The sequence below is a fragment of the Pavona decussata genome, unplaced genomic scaffold, assembly GCF_977016875.1.
Source record: "Pavona decussata unplaced genomic scaffold, jaPavDecu1.1 SCAFFOLD_114, whole genome shotgun sequence".
NCBI lineage: Eukaryota > Metazoa > Cnidaria > Anthozoa > Scleractinia > Agariciidae > Pavona > Pavona decussata.
The window spans coordinates 6,210,844-6,228,688 of NW_028145528.1; the positions used below are offsets into that span (position 1 = coordinate 6,210,844).

The 17,845-nt window shown below is 40.1% G+C and overlaps 1 protein-coding gene and 1 pseudogene across 1 annotated transcript in view; one reads left to right on the forward strand and one right to left on the reverse strand.

The window, feature by feature from the left end:
• LOC146470474 (tubulin--tyrosine ligase-like protein 12) overlaps positions 1–17,845 on the reverse strand; it is a 42,283-nt gene that overhangs the window by 20,216 nt on the left and 4,222 nt on the right. The gene's annotated exons all lie outside the window — the stretch shown is intronic.
• On the forward strand, positions 6,167–10,286 carry LOC146470475 (E3 ubiquitin-protein ligase TRIM71-like; annotated as a pseudogene).

Sequence of the window (17,845 nt, forward strand, 5' to 3'; positions counted from 1 at the left end):
CGAGAGGTCGCGCGAAATAGTCGAGCGCGAAAAAACTGGAAAAAACGAGCGGAGGGGAGCTTGGAGAGAGGCGTGAAAGAGGGGAAAGGAAAAGAAAGGGACTGCGCTCTTAGCTGTAACAGATGCGTTCAGGGTAACTCCGCCCACAATTCGTTAAACCCATTAAAAATCCAATTTACTAAATGACAGCTAATAAATAACAACTCAACATTGTAATTCAATCACCAGAATATAGGAGCAAAGAGGAAGAATCGCCGAGCTTGGGCATTGATCCAAGCTTCTCTGAAAAGCCAAAATCTCTAGAAGTTGTGGTGCATTTATAATTTTTTTTCGAGGCCCAGAGTAAAAGAAATCGACGACACAAACGTCCGAAGTACAGGACAACTGGAAAGCTGTTGTTAATATCATGTTTAAACATCCTGCGGTGAATTCTGCCGACAAAGCTTGTTCCGCGGATGCGAAAATTACATTGTACTAGTTGACACCAATGTCTTTTAATAATTTTGGGATCTTGTCGAAGGCAACTGCTTTTAAACCAAAGTCATTTGACTGCAACTGGTCTTCGATAATACTGCGAAGCGGAACAACAACCACGATCGAAGCCGTGATGGCAAAGTTTTTCGCTATTTAATGCAAAAGCTTTGATATATAATGGATTTCCCAAAACCAGTGGGAAGAACGGCCATTACATCTTTTCCCGACAAGAGCGCTTCTACTGCTAGCTTCTGTCCCTCTTTGAGAACTAAGCCGCCGACTTGATCGCTTAAATTTACGAAGACATCGCTGCTACTCTCTTTCACGACTGAAACCATTTTCCTAGTGATCTGAAGTGTTGACATCAAACGTGTGAAGAAGTTAATTACACATCAAACTTGTTTGACAGCAGCTATTGTTTATGGACCAATCAGAATTTTCCGTTGCTGGAGCGACGGGAAATTCGAACGCGTTTGTTACAGTTAGCAGCGCAGTCCCTTTCTTTTCCTTCTCTCCCCCAGTCTCTTCTCGTTTATTTCTCCTCGCTCCAGTCTCGCTGCGCTGTGAGCGCACCCTCTCGACCGACCAGAAAGGGACTGCTTGCAGTCTAGCGCAGTAACAATAGTAGGCACCGTCCTTAACAGGGGCACCCAACGACAGTTTTCTCTCAGACCCTTTGAAACGCTATTTTAGGCTATCTGGAGATCCTTTAAAGCTCTGTAAGTTCATTTCAGGCCGCGCTATAATATTTTTATTCTTTCGGTCATTCTAGGGCAACTTGAGTCTTTTCGAAATTACTAGGGCATCTTTGTCCATTTCCCGAAAACCTTAGGCCTTATTTCCCTTCCGAAAATCTTAGCTGACCTTTTTTCGGCCCTCAAAACGATATTTTTATCAATCCGAAAACACTAGGCCTAAAGTTTACCATATCACGAAAGTTCGAAGTGAAAATTCCCTTTAGAAAATTGTAGGGGATTAAGGGCCTTCCGAACAGATAATTTACCGAAACGATCCGTTGGGTGCCCCTGTTTTAAGAAAAAAATTGGAGGGATGTAGCTGTGCCAGAAAGCGTCCAGTCGTGTTTTGAACTTTCTATACATTTGTCTGTTAGCGAATCAGCCGTGAACTGCTCTAAAAATAGCTCGCGGGAAAAAAATACAGGGAAATGTATGGAAAGTTCAAAACACGACTGGACGCTTTCTGGCACAGCTACGTCCCTCCAAATTTTTTCTTAAAATCCTTTTCCTATTGCCAAAAGTTTCCAATTCATGAATTTTTCAGAAGCGATGCTTTATGAAAATTATTTGACATCGGATTTGCATACAAACACTGTTATTTCGAGCCTGTTTGCCTACTCGTCAAAATGGCGTCGAAAACCGTGATAAGGCCTATTACGTGATCCCAACTAAGTCACTTTCTGTTTGCATGTCTTTCTTGTGGACCGCTTCGCTAGGTCGTACTAAAATAAAATTCTAATCTTGGTTTTCAAAAAACGTGCAACTGAATGGAACAAGAACAGGTTATTTTCTTATCGATACTTTTATCATTATGGATACTGTTACAACAAAAAGAAATAAGACGTTTTGTTGTGCACAGCTGTAAAAGACAACACTCAACTGTGGATAAAAGACTGAAAGTCCTGAAATACCACTACCCTGGATGGCTCAGTTGATAATGAACGATGAAGTACTTCAATGAACTAACAAAAGACAAAGCTAAGGCTCTTGCCATTCCATAATATAGTGGAAAGGCTAAGCCGTTCGTGGAACATACGTCAAAAACAATAACTGAGTGACATTGAGAATGATGTATTATTCAGTAATGACACAGGAAAACTCGGAAAAAGAAATTCTAAGTGCTTCAAGTAGTCGAACCTAAGACCTTCCGATTACTAGTTCGGATGTTTTACCACTGAGCTACAAGAGACTCGCGGGAACTAAGGCCATTAAACTAGGTTCATGGGACAAACATCCTGCATACTGCTAGGATTGGAATGTCCATGAGTGGCATATGCGCAATGAAAAGAAATATTATGTGAGCTGATGTTATATTTTAAGTCTGGTAAACAAATGAGAATGGTGTATTATTCAATAATGACACAGGCAAACCAAACGTTATAGTTTATCAACCAAAGAGCTCAGGAAGTCACTTAAGAAAGTGCAGCGAAAAAATCTAGTATGACAAAGGAAAACATATGCGTGGAAACGATTTGGGGAGGTGGGGGCGAGGAGGGTGAACAATGGCCATCGCGCGAAACAGAGGCCTACCCAGGCATTTCTGGCGCAGCATCAGCTATCTTCGGTGTGACGTTCTCGTCTTGACAAAAGAAGACACTGAATTTCGAATACGAAGACCCATTCCAGTCATATTTCCAATAGATTTTTGAATGCTGACAATTGGCCAAAATTTTAACTGTCAACTGAGAAATGGCAGGGTTTTTTTTAACTGATAGTGAGAAACGTTAACTGAAGACTTTTAGCTGACGTCAGGCGCGTAGCCAAGGTTTCGATAGGGGTGTTCGTTGAGCCCCAAATCTTGCCGAGCGACGGAGGCGCTCTTACTAGGGGGGTCCGGGGGCATGCTCCCCCGTAAATTTTTGAAAATCTAGGTTCCCAGAAACCTCATTTCCTGCATTTTGAGACCCATTTTAGGCAAATCACAACTTTGTTTTACAGCAGCTTTTTAAGCTATATACATCATTTAGACGGCATAATTGTTTCCACTTAAACAAGTGAGTTCAATGTACATTCCGCGCCCTGTCAAGTTCTGATAGCTATTCGATCTGCTGATAGTCATACACCAAGCTGGTAAACTGCATCATCAAGGCTCCGGTGTAGACCTTCGAACAAATTGACTATCTCGTCAAGATTGACAGGCATATCATATTTCATATGTATTAGAGCCAGGGCGGACAGCCTACTCTCTCCCATGGTACACCTCATGTAGTTTTTTAACCTCCACATTGCGCTTATGGAATGTTCACATTCACAAGTGAATGTTCTCAGGAGAACTTGTACGTCATTGCGCGTGAAACTCCGCAACAAGGCTTGAACTATTAAGTTTGAAGTGTATCGCATTCAGAGAACAAAACGTATCGCAAAGCACGCCTTTCTATGGCTTTTTCGGGCGGATGCGGTTTTACCGCAAAAATGAAACGTCATTAAAATTAATCTCCAAGGGTTCTTGACAATTTTTGGTTTTACTGAGGATAAGACATAAGGCCTAAAGAACGGGTTTATATCTCTATTTTTCTTTGGTTGATGTATTTCGACCACAAGAACTTTATTTAAAAGTGTTTCTTCCGCCATTATTGATCTTCAAAGGGGGTTCGTTCGAACCCCTCGAACCCCCCCTCCTACGCGCCTGGACGTGTCTACACTTTGCCTGAATATAGTGTGAATTTTACTCGCAAATGACTTGACAATAACTGAGTAACTGACGCCTGGAGGCTACTGTTGCTAACGGTGTTCTCACACCAGTTCTTTAATCGGAATTGAAGTCAGTCAGAAGGTTCGGAAATCTTCGGATAATACTCGACACTGTTCCGCTAATGAGAGAGAGATCGTTGATAGGACACAAAACCGCAAAACACGAAGTAAACCTTAACTGAGCTCCGCCATAATTAGAATTGATAGCTGACAAGTGGACGAAATTTTAGCTGCGTGATAGCTGAGAAATGGCTTAACTTTCAACTGATACCTGACAGACAACCCCCCCCCCCTCCCCCTCAAGGGGCAGTTCTCACGGCCGGCTTGGAAGTTTTCAGCGTTTTGTCTTTATTATTTACAATGGCCCACAAGGAACACGCTGCAAACATAAAAGAAACCATGCAAATAAAAAAGAAAACACGCAAATAAAAAAGGAACCATGCAAACATAAAAGAAACTGGCATGCAAATAGAAAAGAAACCACGCAAATAAAAAAAAACATGACAATAAAAAAGAAAACACGCCAATGCAAAAATAACCATGCAAGTAAAGAGGAAACATGCAGACACAAAGAAATCACAAAACTTGAAAAGAAACCACTCAAACAAAAAAGAAACCATGCAAATAAAATAAGAGAACCCACCCCAAGAGTCATTCTATTTCCCAGAGCCCTTGCGGATTTTTTAGTGTTCTGTCGCTGACAATAATCGCAGTTGGCGAGAGATACTGCGCACCTGATTCACTCGGATAGCACTGGCTAACAGCCGCAAAAATCACATCCGTCGTACCGGCTTTCAGCCGGTGATCGTATACTATAGTACGACTTATTTTAGATTTGTATAGCATTCAGGGGACGCCATATTGGCGAAGTGTAAGATGCTTTAATCCGTTTTTTTGTTTTGAGATTGCGTTTGCTTATGATACAGTAAAGGTTTTATTTTCAGTTTACGACTGTTTTTTGCTCCGATGATTCCTATAGGAGTTCGGTAGGTCTTCTGGTTAGGTCATAAGCTCATTGAACCACCGACTACATTATTTTCTTCGGTACTGGGTCGGTAAGTGTTTCTCTTATAAGTTTACTTTTTCAAGATTTATACCATAATATTCAAAATTGGCAAACTTGCCCGTATTTAAAGGCTTGTAATTTGTCAGTTGAAGTTTGAAGTTGGATCGTTTCTTTTTTACTCGTACGTTAGGAAAGGGGAAAGTGCAAGTCAGTGCAGGTAGCACGACAACGACGGCTTCCATCACACTAAGAGTAGGGCTATCTTCATTTGTACCATTTGTTACTCCACAGACGTGACAGAATTTGCCAACTCCTGATTCTGACCCACAGCGTGACCAGAACATCCTCCTTCTAACTTTTCATCGAACGCTACGCTTACCACTTCGCTAACAAGAAGGGAAACGGCGGGAAACTGTACGCTGTGCCTCTCGCCAGGGCCGAGTTGTTCAAAGCTCGATTGAGCAAATCCTGGGTTAACGTGAACTTTCATTCGAGTTTAATTACTAATCAATGAAGACTCTTCAAAAAGATTTTTGTTCCTCAGTTTTGACTTAGACTTTTTTTTACCATTAGCTTAAAATCTAATAGCTTTTAAAAACATTATTATTTGACGAGATGAAAACCTCGGTTAATTTTTGATCGTGGATTAGTATTAATCAGCTTTCGAACAACCGGGCCCTGGTCAGCGACACAACACTAAATATCCACAAGGGGAACTAGTATGACTCTTGGCGTGAGTTCCCTTATTTTATTTGCGTGTTTTTATTGTTATTATTATTATTATTTGCGTGGTTTCTTTTTAATTTTTGTGGTTTCTTTTTCTCTGTATGCTTCCTTTTTACTTGCATGGTTCTTTTTTCATTGACGTGTTTTCTTTTTTGTTCAAATGGTTTATTTTCTGTTTGCGTGTTTTCTTTTTTTGTTTGCCTGGTTTCTTTTTTATTTGCATGGTTTCTTTTTTATTTGCGTGTTTTCTGGTTTCTTTTATGTTTGCAGCGTGTCCCTTGTGGGCCATCGTATTATTATCTGTGCGAGGTTTTCATCCCAACAAGACCTCACATACAATTTTCATAAAACTTCAACAAGAATCGCCCCTTCACCGACACATTGCTAATTTTGTGGAACGTGGTAAACTAAATCAGTTAATACTGCTACTAAAATTGCAATTCTTACAGTTCTTAGCTTCATTCAACACCATCGGCGACAAAGCTCCAATCCCGATAATTCCCATTCTCGTCCCCAGAGCATCCCGTCCCTCTTAGCCAGAGCGGCTAAGAGGACCAGGCGGCTCTGGGGACGAGAATGGATAATTCCATATTTGGCAACATATCAACTATTAATTATGAATATGTCTCCGCAGCCATGCAGAGTCCGTGTCGTTTATAAATTTCATCATGGAAGTTCAACAGCTTTTTAAGAACCTTAAGAAGGAGGCTGAATGCCCACTGTGTATAGAAACAGTGAAAATTCCCAAGACATTGCCATGCCTTCACTCATTCTGCCTGGAGTGCCTCGACAGATTAGCATGCTTCGCTAGAAGACAGTTACAAACAACAATCAAATGCCCTGTTTGCCAGACATCATTCCAAATACCCGAAGGAGATACTTTCAACAACTTGCCCACATCGTTTCATCTCAACCGACTGGTGGATGTTCTCGCTCTCAAAGATGGTAGCGCACGGGCACAGAAATGTGGCAGTTGTGACGAGAATAACTCTGTAACTTGTTACTGTTTCGTGTGCCAGAATTTTCTCTGTAAAGATTGTTTTGACGCACACCAACGACTGAAGGCCACAAGAGGTCATCGCAATGTTTTCATCGACAAATTGCGAACGCAAGATGTGGAAGAATTGATCAACAGACCCGTCATGTGTTCACAGCAATATCATGAAAATCAACCCCTGGAATTTTACTGCGAAGAATGCAAAGTTCCCATTTGCCTCAAGTGCTGTGTAGTGAGTCATAATCGACACACTATTACAGACACTCAGAAAGCTGCTCAAGTACAAAAGATGCAAATGGCGGACGCTGTGAAGAAAGTAAAAGCGGAAACTGTTATTTATGAGAATGAAATTAAGAAACAAATCGAATTAATGGACAAAAACAAAAACGAAATTTTGTCTGCCGAAAAGAAGATGACTGAGGCAGTGGAAGAAATGATTCGTGATTTGCGGGAACATGAAAAGAAAATGAAGGCCAATTTGACTGAAATTTATGAAGCGCAACAGAAACATCACGCAACACGAATGGAAAACTTTGAGTTGGTTGTCACTCAACTAAAAAGCTGCGTTGATCGAGGCGAGAGTATCTTAGAAAGAAACATCAGCGCTGAAATTCTTCAAACAAATTCGGCCATCGTCGGACGCTGTGAAGAACTATTGAATGCAAGGAAACCTGAAATTTGTAAGCCGCCACATGTGTATTACATACTGGAAAATAAGCTGTATATTTTGGATCGAATTGTGGTTAGTAACACCGATTCTTCGATGTTGTTTATAGCTGAAAAACAAAGTAAGAAAGAGGTAATGCAAGGGAAAGAAACAAATTTCACGATTGTAACTAAAGATTCAGATGGACTGCAGGGTTATCAAGAAAGTGATGACATAGAAGTCCACATCTTAACTCCGGCAGGCCATCAACTTAAAACTAATGTAAAAGACTCCAAAGATGGAAGGTACACAGTAACATACACACCACAGAGTGCTGGACAACATAGAGCGGAAATCCAAGTTAATTGTCAGCCGCTGACTGGTAGTCCCTGGGTTGTGCAGGTTGTACCTCATTAGTATCAATTTGTGTTTCAGTTTGGATCAACTGGGAAAGGACAAGGAGAGTTTGACGAGCCTTCCGATATCGCTGTGAACGATAAAACTGGAACGATTGCAGTGGCGGATGCCAAAAATAGCCGAATTCAACTGTTTAGCCTTGATGGGAATTTCTTGAGAGAGATTAAACTCAACAATGAGCCTACTTCGTTGGCATTTACCGAGTCTGGTGACGTCATTGTCTCTGTACCTGGTGGTGAAAATAAGCTTTCTCTGTTTACTGAAGGTGGTCAGTTCATCAAACACATCAACGATAAACACCTACGGAACCCGTTTGGCATATCTTTTGAAAGTGATGGTCGCATTATCACGTGTGACTGGACGGACAATAAAATGAAAGTCCTCTCCCCTGACGGGAGCGACTTGCTAGAGTCTTTCAGTGCCCCAGATTGTGATTATGAGGATTATGAGCCGTGGTTTGCTGTTTATCACCAGGACACATTTTTTGTTTCTTATCCAGTTGCTCATTGTGTCAAGGTATTCAATAATGCAGGAGTGTATCAGTATGATATTGGTTGTGAGGGATCTGGTGACGGACAGTTGAGGCTTCCTCTCGGACTCGGTATCGACAAGTTTAACCAACTGATTGTGTGCGATTATGGAAACGAACGACTGCAACTTTTTACACTGGACGGAAAGTTTGTAACTAAAATAACAGGACAACATTTTGTCGTCAGCTGTCTTTGTAATGTTGCCGTTAATAAAAACGGAAATGTGCTTGTACTCGATCGTGACAAAAACTCCATTTATGTTTACCATTAGAAGTGTTCGAGGGGGACACGTTTGAATCATATCCTTTACCAAATATTTTATACTTAATTTTACGAGATTTTACACCAGGAAATTCATAACAATATCCCTGGGCTGATATTCCTTCAAAAAAGGCCGGTCCATCCTTATTTTCCCTTGGTTGGGCTGACAATCATGTAAAAGCAGTGCACTTGGGGAGCGCTGAACTTACAACCTTAAATACTTTTAAACAGGGAACCCCTAAGATTCCATGACCTTTGTTTGGAAAGGAATGCGTAAATTTTCGTAATCGAAAAGCGACTTAAAGGTGTATCAAATAAAACAAAAGCTAAAGAAATAGGAATAAATGCGTTGCGTTGAATTTTGTTAGTTTAGTAGGAATCAAGTGCTTGACTTTCATCGGTAAACGGATATTTTGATCATAATTTTTATTGGTAAAGATCAAATCACGTTCGGCTTTTTGCAACGTAAGGCTTTCGTTAGCATTGCGTTGCAATTTGCAGAAAATCTGTTTAATGCTGCATTGAATCTGACTTGCAATGTTTTGAAAAGTAGGTTTCTAGTGGCCTTTTCTTGCTTCTTACAAAGCAATGTTTATTGCGAGACAACTTTCCCCTATCGGGGAGAGGATAATTAACTAAGTCTATTATCATTGTCATCGTCATTATTATTATTATCATCATCATCATCATCGTCATCATTATTGAAAATGCATGTTACACACTCAAATTTGCCCGAAACGGTATAGAACCGAACTTTCAACGGTACACCGAACAAATAACAACGTTGTGCGGAAAAGTAGGCGTCAAGTTTGCTTTTCCTGCATCTTACGAAGCAAATTTTATTACGAGACAAGTTACAAGACAAGTTGCCCCTATCGGGAGGAGGGTCATTAAGGATATTATCATTACCATCGTCATTATTATTATCATCGTCATTATCAAAATTATTGTTACACGCGTAAAATTTTTTCGCAACGGCGTTGTGTTACAGGTTGCAGAAAAAAGCCCGGTGCAACCGCACCTTTAAGAGTTGTTAAAAACATTTGGGCTTCCACCGCGCGTGCTTGCGTCGCTCTGGTAGTAAGCAAAAAAATATTTTTTATTACAGAGTTTCAGCAGAGCAAATGCAAAGTCAAGTAATATATAGCTATAATTAAGGCATTGCAAATTAAGGTTACCCTATACCTTCAGAGGTGTCTTGCGTTTACGTGATGTAGCGCGTCCAGTTTAAACTGTAGATACCTAAACCCCTATATCAAATTAAAGCTTATAGAGCTGGCTATCAAACTATACCAAGAAGTTTAAAATAAAATGAATTGTCAAATTTTTCAGGACCTCTAAATGCGAGCGTCCGAATCCGTCACACTACAATGTGAACCCAGTGAACAAAAGCTGAACAAATCTGTGAAAGGAGGGCAGTGTACAGGTTTCTATACTTGAAAAGAAGGACTTCGTTAATTTAACGTTTTTTTCAACACTGAGTATGTAGCTCAAAACTAGTGACAAAAGGCCTTGAACGCTGATAACTGAACACTTTACTAGATTTTGGTAATAACTGTTTTCATTGCACCTGGTCACTGCAGTTTGTAGAATAAGTATCATACCTTAGCTGCAAAGGTTATGTAAAATACTTAATGCAATGGTATTAGATTAGCCGTTGTTTTAAAATATCATTGATTGGTTTCGACTGTCAGTTTGAGTGGTTTAATTACAGGTTCGGTAGGAAGAAGTTAGTATTTGATCGCCTTTAGAGGCTTCAGCTGTTTAACTAATTTTAAAATAAAAGATTAAGATTAATCTTCTTTGGAGTGTTAAGTTATGTCTTACAATATATTAGCGCGCTGAGAAAGTAAAGTGATAAAAATGTTGTGTTGAGAAAAGTGTTGGATTAGTGCGACAAACAGATAATGCGCCTCTGACATTGCATTAACAGGATTCCTAACTTTTTTTCATTTCCGCCCTGCAAACGTTTGCGAAGTGATTATTTTTTCTACTCTTGGTACATCTTTAGCCAAACGTCGGCCATTTTCCACGCTTGCGTTCGTAAGTTCCTTCGCAGTATCTGTACTTCCTAATTCTTCTCGCTCCTTTGCGCTTGAGCTCCCAGTCTTTTCGTCAAGATGTCTAAATACATGTATCCCACTTGTGTCTGATGCTACAGCGAGATTTTTCAGATGCTAAGCAGTTGTTTCCCCGCTTTTACAAATTTCGATCGCGCCTTTACCACGGTTAGTCGTCTTTCCTCTGTGCTTCTTTCTCAACGCGGCATCTCTCACCACAGGCGGCGCAAGCTCGCGTCACTAGGGAGCGTGCAAAAATTAATCACTAGACAGCCGTTGAGAATTTAAACCACAGGTACTCCAAGCTCTGTGAGAGATATAGGCCATGACTTTTGCGTCAGTGTTGTACTTTGAGCGTAACGGCGAAATTATAAAGATTTGTATGGGAAAAAAACGATTCCTACTTCAATTTAAAGATACCAACGAATTTTCAATAAAAATATCCCTACCTGAACTCTTGTCTGTTGTCCTTTCTCCTATATGGTTTTTGGAGCGATTTAGCGCGATTTCAGTGAGTTTCTGTTCGATTGATTTCTCTATATATATTCCAACGCAAGGTTGGGTGCTTGAAGCCGGGTCCGCTGAAGGAAAACAGCCGTTAATTCCTTTCATTCTGTTCAATATGATCCCCTCTTGGAGGGGGAGTTTCTTAACTTTGACTACTCTTTGTCTTTGTATGCGACGACGGTTGATTGACAAATGATTCGAAGGTACCTAAGGTACCGCTCCTTTTATAGTGCGTCTTCGTGTTTAAGGGACACAGTCATCTTTGTGACCGCGCTTACCTGGATACTAGTTTTGTCAGTTTGAAAAGCGTCTGCCTCAACCTGAAATCAAAAGTACGCGTTGAATGCCTCTAGAAATCCGCTTCAATCTTCCCAGTGTTTTATTGGATTTTCAATCTTTTACTGTAAACCTGTTTGTGAGTATGCTTTTGTTCACCCCATGATATTATTTTATCATATTTGGTTAAAAACAGTGTGGATCGCGTCTCCAGAGATCTCCAGAGGAACATGAAAAGAAGAGGTGGGAAACGTGAAGGCGCCGGGCAGAAGAAATCGCCTGCGTTGACTAAAATAACGAGAGAAATCAATCAAAAACATTGGAGAGTAAATCACCATTATATATATTTAGAAAATTACATTTTCTCAACCTGGCGAAAGGTTCGTGCGGAGGGAATCTTCGCCGAAACGATTCAAACTTCGCATCACGGCTGCTTAGTTTGGACTGTTTGGAGCACTCAGACGAAGGCAAGCTTCGGTACATAGTCGATTATCTCCTCGACAAGGAAAACCTCCAGTAGAACCTTGTTTTCTACGGGTGGAGCAAGCGCTCTTGCGATGACATGGGTTTGGTTCCTAAATTTAGATAGTGGAGAAGTTGTAGAAACGAAATTATAAAAGCAAAATATCTGATTGAAAGCAGAAATGAAATGATTCTTCGACTTCAGAGGTATTCGTTGACGTTTGGCTTTCCCTGGACAAGTCAATCAGTAAATTCTCTCAATAAAATGAGTGTTCTAATATGACTGATTAGGTCTATAATCACTATTTCGACTTGTAAATACTTCGACTCAAGAGAGACCCTGGGAACGAGGTCGCGACTCAACAAGGTTTAGATTTTTCAAAGGATGCGCTTCTCAGCGCGAGACTGGTGATGAAGTGTGATATGCAAATCAGCTAAGAAATGGCATCTAATGCGCATGTGCACCAGCTGACTGTGTCCCTATAAGAGGGAAGATCTTAGATAACAAGGACCTAAACCAGATTTCAGAGCCCAGCGGTTTTCGCGAAAACATGGGTTTGGTGGGGGTGCCCATTCTCGCGGGCTCACAAAAACCTGGTTCCAGTCCTTGTTATTTAAGAGTGCCTGACTGTAACTTTCGAGAATCGCTGGCCAAGCTTGAAAAATCGAAACTCCTGATAATTTGCCTGAAGTTTACTTTTGGGGAACTCTCTTCGAAAATATTATTTGAATGTTCTGGAAATTTTTAGTTTTCGAGAATTTTGGAGAAAACGAAATAACGGGTTTTGCCTCATTAGTTATGCAAAAATCTCACTCAAAATTAGCCAAGTTCAATACGCTTGTGTTGCAACAGTACGCAACGCTAGAAAGCGAGGTCGGTTTTGAATAAGAGCATAACTCGCCTACTTTCTATTAATGGGACCTATGTAAACTTTTGTAGAACTTTGGAGGGTTTTATGGCTCTTTGAAAAATTGACATTTTGAGGACTTCGCGATGAGGCTAAAATTGAGTAAGTTTGAAGGTTTAAAATGCATCTTGGTATGTCAGGTATCGACTCGAGAGGAACATTGTGATAAAGCTTGGGTCTTCGTCTTTAATAATACGAAATAAAAAATCTGGGCAATCAATGCACCCGCTGACGAAAACCAAAGTTAGCGAAGCTTCGTTAACAGATTTGCATAATTCGCAACTGTTGAGAAAATGCTATGTTGTGGCGACTCGGTGAAAACATTGACCCAGGCTATCTTCAAATGGTTATTTTACCCCACATTGCATTTGTCTGTTTCTCTTTCTTGTTTAATAACGTGGTAGAAAAGGTCTGGAAAAAAATGCATGATCGGAAAAGAAAATATTCGTCAAATTCTGGTGGGAAATTTGCATAATGCAAATCTTCCAATAAATTTTTCTGCAAAGGAATCTGATTGGGAAGGTTTCGTTAAGAGACCATTCGACAGAAACACCCCACATAAAAGGAGTCAAAACAACGTTTAATATTTCGATTTTAACCAATTATTGTCGAATCTTAACCTTTAAATTAATAGTGCCAAACTGATACTCGCTATTGCGTTACCTGCGTCACGTCAGTAGCTGTCGATGAGTCTTAGAATGTAATGCCCACTAACCAACTTGTGCTGCGAAATTGTCAATTACAACAACTAGAAAAACGACCTTCATTTACTGGCATATGAGTGGTTTTGATAAAAATAAAACGTTCACATGACACTTGAATCACGTTTAAAAGATACATGCTTGTCAAATGAGATGCGAAAGTTGGACATAGGGTCGGTCAAAGTGAATATTTTTAATTAAATCATGTTTGTTTACTGGAATGCATGCTTTTTCAAATAGCTAGGCCAACCTTCTCCTGTGGACTTCCAAATAATGATCACCCAGAATTTGGTCAGTCAAAAAAACTCTCTGTTCGTGTTGTTTGATACTGTACCTTCGCAAGTGCCTGAAAAACAATGTCAGCTGGCACGCCATATTTTAGCGTGATTACTGGTATGAAATATCACACATGCACGGATACACGCTTCAAAACCTGTGTGCCAATTTCCGTTTAACAAAATAATAACCTACCTACAGTCCATATTGGCTGTAGGGCATGCATTTATCTTTGTCGAATGTCAACAACAGAAACACGGGTATCTCATTGACACTGTATACACGCAATGTCTACTGCATACATCACAGGTAGCCGAAGCTCTATGACCTTTGTTTGACCTTTATATTTTGATGTCACGATGAGTGTTACGCAATGGCGTAAATCATTACGGTTTGTAAACATACGTGTTCCAAACGTGTTTTGGAGTCGAAAATAAAGGGCATAAATTGAACAAAAATTGCTTACCTTGTCTCCTTGATCTCTTGCCAGTGTTTTTGCGCCATATTTTTGCCATTTTAGTACGATTCCAGTGGGTTTTTAAAGGTTTGCTGAACAATTTCCTCGCTCTATATCCTGCTATATATGTCCCCAAAAGGTTGGTCACTTCAGTAGCAATAGTTTTCGTTGCAACGTCAACAATGAGGTCAGTATAAAGTCTGAGTCGCAGACAAAGGACTGCGGACCACGGACTGGGTATAAAAGAGAAACTAAAGTAAGCCGACGACTTCGGACTACGGACTACAGACTACGGACTGGGTTTAAAGGAGAACTGAAGTCTGAAAATCATATCTTTCTTGTATTCATTCTCAGTAAGTTTAATATGTATCAAATCAAGTTTCGGTAGTTGTTTTTGTCCCTTTATTTTATTTTGTTTTTTTTTAGAAACAAAACAAGGACTTGGAATAAAATAGTGAGGATCGACAGTGCAAACATAAAACCTTGCTTTATCTCAGCGAAACAGCTGGATTTTTAATACGCGCTGAAGAGAGCCATCATTTTAGTTTTTAGTATTCATCTCAGGGTTCGATATGGTGAAAACTGGCGTGATTAAATGCGCAAAAGGATGTTTGATGATCATGATCGTGATCAGCCAATGAGCCCACGTGCACAATCATCTAGATGTCGTACATAGACATGTATGCAGTAGACATTTCGTGTATACAGTGTCACTGAGATACCCGTGTTTCTGTTGTTGACATTCGACAAAGACAAATGCATGCCCTACAGCCAATGTTAACCGTAAGGCGTGCAGTCAGTCCATAGTCCGTAGTCCATAGTCCTCCTATCCTAATACGAACTTTATGCCCACCCCGTGGTCCGCAGTTCTTCGTCTGTGACTCGTTTTTTATAATGACCGCGTTGTTAACGTTGCAATTTATTTCAAAGAACACTATTGCTACCAAAGTGACCACGATTTGGGGGATATATATCTATAGTGGGATACCGTATAGAGAGAGGAAAATTTTCAGTAAACCTTTAAAAACCCACTGGAATCGTACTAAAATGGCAAAAATATGGCGCACAAAACTTTGGCAAGAGATCAAGGAGACAAGCTAAGCAATTTTTGTATAATTCATGCCCTTTACTTTCGACTCCAAAACACATTCGTAAATTCCCATGCAAACCCTTATAATTTACGCCATTGCGTAACACTCATCGTGACATCAAAATATAACGGTCAAACAAAGGTCATAGAGCTTCGGCTACCTGTGATGTATGCAGTAGACATTGCGTTTATACAGTGTCAATGAGATACCCGTGTTTCTGTTGTTGACATTCGACAAAGATAAATGCATGCCCTACAGCCAATGTGGACTGTAGGTAGGTTATTATTTTGTTAAACGGAAATTGGCACACAGGTTTTGAAGCGTGTATCCGTGCATGTGTGATATTTCATACCAGTAATTATGTTAAAATATGGCGTGCCAGCTGACATTGTTTTTCAGGCACTTGCGAAGGTACAGTATCAAACAACACGAACAGAGAGTTTTTTTGACTGACCAAATTCTGGGTGATCATTATTTGGAAGGTCACTGAAGAAGGTTGGACTAGCTATTTGAAAAAGCATGCATTCCAGTAAACAAACATGATTTAATTAAAAATATTCACTTTGACCGACCCTATGTCCAACTTTCGCATCTCATTTGACAAGCATGTATCTTTTAAACGTGATTCAAGTGTCATGTGAACGTTTTATTTTTATCAAAACCACTCATATGCCAGTAAATGAAGGTCGTTTTTCTAGTTGTTGTAATTGACAATTTCGCAGCACAAGTTGGTTAGTGGGCATTACATTCTAAGACTCATCGACAGCTACTGACGTGACGCAGGTAACGCAATAACGAGTATCAGTTTGGCACTATTAATTTAAAGGTTAAGATTCGACAATAATTGGTTAAAATCGAAATATTAAACGTTGTTTTGACTCCTTTTATGTGGGGTGTTTCTGTCGAATGGTCTCTTAACGAAACCTTCCCAATCAGATTCCTTTGCAGAAAAATTTATTGGAAGATTTGCATTATGCAAATTTCCCACCAGAATTTGACGAATATTTTCTTTTCCGATCATGCATTTTTTTCCAGACCTTTTCTACCACGTTATTAAACAAGAAAGAGAAACAGACAAATGCAATGTGGGGTAAAATAACCATTTGAAGATAGCCTGGGTCAATGTTTTCACCGAGTCGCCACAACATAGCATTTTCTCAACAGTTGCGAATTATGCAAATTTGTTAACGAAGCCTCGCTAACTTTGGTTTTCGTCAGCGGGTGCATTGATTGCCCAGATTTTTTATTTCGTATTATTAAAGACGAAGACCCAAGCTTTATCACAATGTTCCTCTCGAGTCGATACCTGACATACCAAGATGCATTTTAAACCTTCAAACTTACTCAATTTTAGCCTCATCGCGAAGTCCTCAAAATGTCAATTTTTCAAAGAGCCATAAAACCCTCCAAAGTTCTACAAAAGTTTACATAGGTCCCATTAATAGAAAGTAGGCGAGTTATGCTCTTATTCAAAACCGACCTCGCTTTCTAGCGTTGCGTACTGTTGCAACGCAAGCGTATTGAACTTGGCTAATTTTGAGTGAGATTTTTGCATAACTAATGAGGCAAAACCCGTTATTTCGTTTTCTCCAAAATTCTCGAAAACTAAAAATTTCCAGAACATTCAAATAATATTTTCGAAGATAGTTCCCCAAAAGTAAACTTCAGGCAAATTATCAGGAGTTTCGATTTTTCAAGCTTGGCCAGCGATTCTCGAAAGTTACAGTCAGGCACTCTTAAGGATTTTCCTTTAAGAAGGGCGGAAATTACGAACTTCGACAGGATCCTTTACAACCCCCCCCCCCCCCCCCCCTTGCCTGGGGTCCCCCAAAAGGAAAGGGCTGATGATAGGTGCATAATTATATATACATATTGGGACTCAAACTCTATTCACGCATGCCATATTGGAAAGAAGGTTAATATGACAGCGGTGCATGTATACTGAATGTTATGGAAGGCGGAATGGTGCAAAATTCAAGGAATCACAATCGCTTCCAACATCAACAACCAATCTGCAGTTCAACATTTTCTTTCTAGATCAACAATAAAATCCGTCCAACTTCAACGGCAAATACAATAACCAACGACGAAAGTAAGTCAACACCAACAACAATTCCTCTCGTCTTCAACAACGAATCACCTCAAAACCAACCTCGAACCGAGTCTCAACTTCAACAACACAAAATTCGTTCAACAATTTGGGGACGAGCGACTGGCTATGGTCGGGGGAGGTTGGGACCGAAACAAATCCATCGCTGGGAAATAAAAGATGGCGGCCGGCGGAGCTGCCAGCCATAGTATCTGATGGGACTTGTTTTTTATAGATTTGGAACAGCTAGTCTTAGATTATGAGCAATTGAAAGCGTCAAACTTTACTACAAACTATTCCTTAGACGAAACTCTTCTGGAAAGGTTTGAAAATGCTGTCCAAGCTTTACGAAAAGTGCTTCCTCATGTCCATCATTACGTAAAGAAATAGATATTTGACAGGGGCATTGTGTCAGAAAAGAGGCAATTGTTATAAGAACTATTATTTTCTGATTTATTTGCATCGCACTGTTTGCAATCACCGATGACTCAATGACCACTCAAACATATAGGCTACACAAAAGTCCAGGGAAA